General features: G+C 49.7%; 1 non-coding gene across 1 annotated transcript; it reads right to left on the reverse strand.

The window, feature by feature from the left end:
- Positions 1–4,232: 4,232 nt before the first annotated feature.
- On the reverse strand, positions 4,233–4,304 carry trnam-cau (transfer RNA methionine (anticodon CAU)). Its single transcript has one exon. It is a non-coding gene; the product is annotated as a tRNA-Met (tRNA).
- Positions 4,305–5,975: the final 1,671 nt, after the last annotated feature.

Genomic DNA, 5,975 nt, shown 5'->3' on the forward strand with positions numbered 1-5,975 from the left:
CCCCAGTCATTCTCTACTCCCCAACCTCTGTCCCCTCTCCATTTCTCTCCCTTCTCCACCACCACCAGTGCCCCCGCTGGTCCTTTCTCGTGCCTCAGCCCTCTTTGATCTAGTGGCCGAGCAGAGGCTGATAGCCAAGTTTAGAACACATGAGGATGGCCTCAGCCGAGACCCTGGGATCATGTCACACTACAGGAGACCCAGCTACACAATACACTCTCACACACACAAGCACACTCTCTTACATACTCACACGCTCGTGCAGACCCTCACTGATAGACATGCTCTCTCTCTCAGACACACAGTAACATAACCCCACACTCAAACCCACGCACACACCATCTCACATGCTTATACTCCTTCACACGCACATACACACACTGTACCGAGCATGCACACGCAAACTCAACCACTCTCTCTCATGCATGTACTCACATAGAGAAGTATTTGGGGTGAATCTGCGTTTGCAGGATTATATATTTGGAAATAGAACCAGTCTCACTCAAGGTTAGGATACAGAGAGACCGTACCCTCACAGTTTTCATGCATTGTCTGACCTGAGGTGTCACCTCCTTTTATAAACCTTAAGTTACCTGGAGAATGTGACTTTTAAAACGTTCTGGGATTTACAGATTAATGAATCGAAATCTACAACCCGTTTTAAAAGATGAAAGACTCTACATCAATCTAGGTTTCTTCAATATATCATTTATGTTACATGACACTATAATCTTTTATTCTATATTCTGTGTCTTATGATCCTCCTCCACAGAACCACAGGTCCAAGGAGATCTGTCCCAACTTTCCAATCTACCTTCATTGCTGACACTCCTCAGGCACGGCACCATTCACGTCAACCTGTTCATAGCCTGAGACCAACGAGCCACATGCCATGGGCGCAGCCAGCTCCAGAAGCAGCTGAGACTTGCTCAGTATGAAATACATTGTACATTCCTCCCAGAATTTCAAGCAGCAAAGCGTTTCAAGAACATCTGCTTGTCGATCTGTCTCCTGCTCCCAGAACACTGCTGTTTGTCCCGTCCCCAGGGACCGGGCTCTCTCCACTAGTGGATAATTGAACCATTTTGTTTCTACTTGTACGCTGTGCTGGTGGAAGGCAGAGCCCATTCGCTCTTCTGCTCTCTATCACTATCACTTGAGGTAGGAGACGAATGCATCAAAGGACAACTTTGAACTTGCTCCAAAGATCTGTTATGGGAGAAATGGAAAGGTGATGTGCTATCGGTACAGACAGAAATGGAGACCGGAGAGTCTTCCCTCAGGTAAATTGATACGAGTGCCTTCTTGTGCAGCCTGTTTGGTGTTCAGAATTTGCCTTGACACAGCAATCCTGCAGAAAGTATTTTGTTACACGGGCGTCTGTTTCTTTAACGCAGGAAATGGACAAAAACAGCAAGTCACGTGTTTCAACTTCACCAGTTCATTACCACCTGAGAGAAGAGGTTTCACACTTGAGGTCAGAACACACCGACAGAAGAGGACAAGACAACTCAGAGCTCCACAAGGGTGCCAGCGCAACTGTGTAAATCTGACCCGAACCACTCTCTGCACGAAAACGTCCTACATAAAGTCATTTTACCTCCCTTTTTCTCGGTCCCACATCACTTCGGTTCACACGTCAACCTGTTCGACACTACCTCCAAGCATTTCACTTCCCTGTTTTCTGCCTTGTCCGTACTCCAGACAGCCCAACCTCGTTTCACCAAGGTGCGTTTTGAGAAAATTAATCAGGCAGTTTTGCACAAGTCACGTTAAAAGAACTCGGGCTCGTCCGGGATTTGAACCCGGGACCTCTCGCAACTCATCACAGCAAAGCCCCCAAAGCGAGAATCATACGCCGAGACCAACGAGCCAGAGAGCCTGTCCGCGATGGATGCCCCACACCGCTTGAGTGACCTGAGACGTGCTCACTATGAAATACATTTGAGATTGCTCTCAGAATTGCAAGCGGCAAAGAGTTTCTCGAACAGCTGCTTCTCATTCAGTCTCCCTGCTGCTGTTTGTCACGTCCCCAGGAACCGGGCTCTCTCCACTGGCAGATAATTCAACCATTTTCTTTTGAAACTCTTCTTTGACACCCGTGCGGCCAGTGACAAGCATTGCCCTCCTCACCATAGGATACAGAGAACAGGAGAAGACCACGCAGATCTCCACGAGTGTATCAACTCGACTGTGCATATTGGGCCAGTATATCGCTGTGAAATATTTATGTCCAAGCATTTTTCGGAAGCAGATGAGAAGGCGAGGTGCAGAACAGAGCGCAGTTATACGGGAAAGCTGCTAAAGACGACATTGAGTGAATAGGAGAGAGTGGGTTATGGTCCCAACACGCACCCGTTGTGCCAGGGGTTACACTTCGGGTCCACTCTTCCTTCACTCGCAACACCCCACACCCACCTCCCATAGTGCCAAGTCGCTTTCGCCTGCAACCGCCGAATGTGTAACACCTGCCCATTTACCTGCTCCCTCCTGAATATCCAAGGGCTCAAACATACCTGCCAGGTGAAGCAGCACTTTTGCCACAACCTAGTCCACTGCATTCGCTGCTCACAGTGTCGTTTCCCCAATGTAGCATGACGCATAAACTGGGTGACTGCTTCGCAGAACATCCCGGTTCTGCCCGCAGGAAAAAGGCCCTGACGTGGCGGTTGTCTGCCGCTTTAACACATCACCCTGTTCCCTGACCAACATCTCTGTCTCAGGCTTGCAGCAGTGTTCTAGCTCCAGATGAAAGAACAACAACTCATTTTCCACTTGGAGACCTTCCAGCCCTCCGGTCTTCAATATCGAGTTCCATAACTTTAGGGCCTGAACTCCCCCATGTCCTTGACCCCTACCACACAAACGACTCCTTGTTATCACCTCGTCTGCTATGACACACTACGTATTGTTAGCCACTAACAGTCTCCATGAGCAGCTATTCGCCCTCTCACGCGGATCGTTATTCACTCCTACGTCCTTCCTATTGTTCTCTCTCTCTGAGCTGGCGGCAAACACAGCAATGTACATTGGAGACTCTGAGCCAGCTGAAAGTTGCTCAGTGTGAAGTACATTCCACATTGCTCCAAGAATTGCAAGCAGCAAAGCGTTTCCAGAACTTCTGCTTGTCATTTTGTCCCCGGGGCGATGATGTTTGTCTCATCCCCAGGAACTGGACTATCTCCACTCCTCGATAATTAAACCAATTTATTTCTACTTGCACGTTGTTCTGGGGGTGGGGGTGGGGGTGGGGTGGGGCGGGGTGTAGGGTGGGCGCGGGTAGAGTCTCTCTCTCTCTCTCTCTCTCACTCTCTGAAACCGTTGGGGTGAGAGGTGTCAGTTGCATTAATGCGGGGAACATGAACAACTTTGATTGTGAACTTTCTCCAAAGGTCTGTTATCGGAGCGATAGAAAGATGCTGTGCTGGCAGGACAGAGAGAAATGGACACCGAGGACTCTTCGCTCAGGTAAATTCACATTGTTGTGCAGCCTTCTTGGTGTTCAGAAATCGTCTTCACGCAGCAATCTTACGGAAAGTCTATTGCAAAGTGGGCATCGCTTTCTTTGTTGCTACCGCGCAGCAGTTAACATCTGAGCCCCAAGTGTCGCAGATGAAGAGACTCCGAGTGAAACCTTCACTCACTGAGAGTCCTCCCCACGGCCCTGAGCTGAGGGACTGCAGGCAGTCCAACACGGAAGGGACGGTTAAAAATGAACCAGTTTTGCTCCCTCAGCCTCTCTGTCCCAGAGACAGGCAGTGGGACGCCATAAACACGTAGCACCATTCTCGCGTAGACACAAGCCGTTCAACCCATCGAATCCACGCCGGTTGCCTGTCTCTCTCTCTCTCTCTCTCTCTCTCTGAGGTTATTCACAATCGGTGGGATCCGTCCTAATCGTGGGGGAACTGTGTCTGAGTCGTGATGAGGTTTTTGACATGCTTGTCATTCACGTCTGAACCAGGGTAGCGAATTACTGCAGGGAATGGACGAAACCGCAAGACATTTGTTTCAACTTGACCAGCTGTTTGGCATCGCAGAGAACTGGTTTTGCGATCCAGTTCAGAATAAAAACCGCCGAACAACAGAATGCCACTGAGACCTCTAAAACCACGCACCTTGCATGGAGTGGATTTGGCGAGTGCATCGATATGCTACATGCCATTCGGGTATGCAGCTGGCAGAAGAGAGCACCAATCCAAAGGAAATCAGCTCGAGGTGACATTGAATAATAGCAGAGGATGGTTTCGATCCATCGACCTCTGGGTTATGGGCCCAGCACGCTCCCGCTGCGCCACTCTGCTGCCACGCTCTGAGCCCTGTCCACAGAGCGATTCAGCTTTTCATCTGGCACGCGGCTCGCACGTTCGAGACTGATGTCAAAGACCTCCGCTGCTGTCGTGTGATATGCTGTTTCGCAGACGTACGGAGGCTGTGTAAACAGAAACGTTTTTACTAAATTCCCACATTCTGTTGGTCGAACTGTGATTTCACACTGAATCACAACATGTGTCGCAGCGCAGACGGAGGCCATGCGGCCCACCTTCGCTCTGCTGGTTCTATACTTAAGTCAACGTGTGTCTATTCGTTTCATTCTCAGCGTAAATCTGCACATCTGAACGTGACCACCGAATTCCCTTTTGTGTTCATTGAATCTTCCTCTTTGTCAATGTCCGACAGGGACTTACTGACACTAACCACTCCCTGTACGAAAACGTTCTTCCTCCTGTCACTTTTACTTGTTTTCCTGGTGACCTTAAAATTCTGCCGAATCGTTGTGGACCTTTCAGGTGTGGGAACATTTTCACAACATTATTTCCTGTTTCTAGGTCCCTCATGACTTGGAAAACTTCGGTTCTCCGAGGAGAGCTGTCCCAATTTTCCAATCTACCTTCATTGCTGACATTCCCCAAACACCGCACAGCTCACGTCAACCTGTTCGACACTACATCCAACCATTTCACTTCCCTGTTTTCTGCCTTGTCCGTACTCCAGACAGCCCAACCTCGTTTCACCAAGGTGCTTTTTGAGAAAATTAATCAGGCAGTTTTGCACAAGTCAAGTTTTAGAAAAACCTCGGGCTCGTCCGGGATTTGAACCCGGGACCTCTCGCAACTCATCACAGTAAGGCACCCTAAGCGAGAATCATACGCCTAGACCAACGAGCCAGCGAGCCGGCGCGCGACGAATGCCCCACACCGCTTGAGTGACCTGAGACGTGCTCACTATGAAATACATTTGAGATTGCTCTAAGAATTGCTAGCGGCAAAGAGTTTCTCGAACAGCTGCTTCTCATTCAGTCTCCCTGCTGCTGTTTGTCACGTCCCCAGGAACCGGGCTCTCTCCACTGGCAGATAATTCAACCATTTTGTTTTGAAACTCTTCTATGACACCCGAGCGGCCAGTGACAAGCATTACCCTCCTCACCATGGGATACAGAGAACAGGAGAAGACCACGCAGATCTCCACGAGTGTATCAACTCGACTGTGCACATTGGGCCAGTATATCACTGTGAAATATTTATGTCCAAGCTTTTTTCCGGAAGCAGATGAGAAGGCGAGGTGCAGAACAGAGCGCAGTTATACGGGAAAGCTGCTAAAGACGACATTGAGTGAATAGGAGAGAGTGGGTTATGGTCCCAACACGCACCCGTTGTGCCAGGGGTTACACTTCGGGTCCACTCTTCCTTCACTCGCAACACCCCACACCCACCTCCCATAGTGCCAAGTCGCTTTCGCCTGCAACCGCCGAATGTGTAACACCTGCCCATTTACCTGCTCCCTCCTGAATATCCAAGGGCTCAAACATACCTGCCAGGTGAAGCAGCACTTTTGCCACAACCTAGTCCACTGCATTCGCTACTCACAGTGTCGTTTCCCCAATGTAGCATGAAGCATAAACTGGGTGACTGCTTCGCTGAACATCCCGGTTCTGCCCGCAGGAAAAAGGCCCTGACCTGGCGGTTGTCTGCCGC

This window comes from Hemiscyllium ocellatum, assembly GCF_020745735.1.
Source record: "Hemiscyllium ocellatum isolate sHemOce1 chromosome 27 unlocalized genomic scaffold, sHemOce1.pat.X.cur. SUPER_27_unloc_16, whole genome shotgun sequence".
NCBI classification, from domain to species: domain Eukaryota; kingdom Metazoa; phylum Chordata; class Chondrichthyes; order Orectolobiformes; family Hemiscylliidae; genus Hemiscyllium; species Hemiscyllium ocellatum.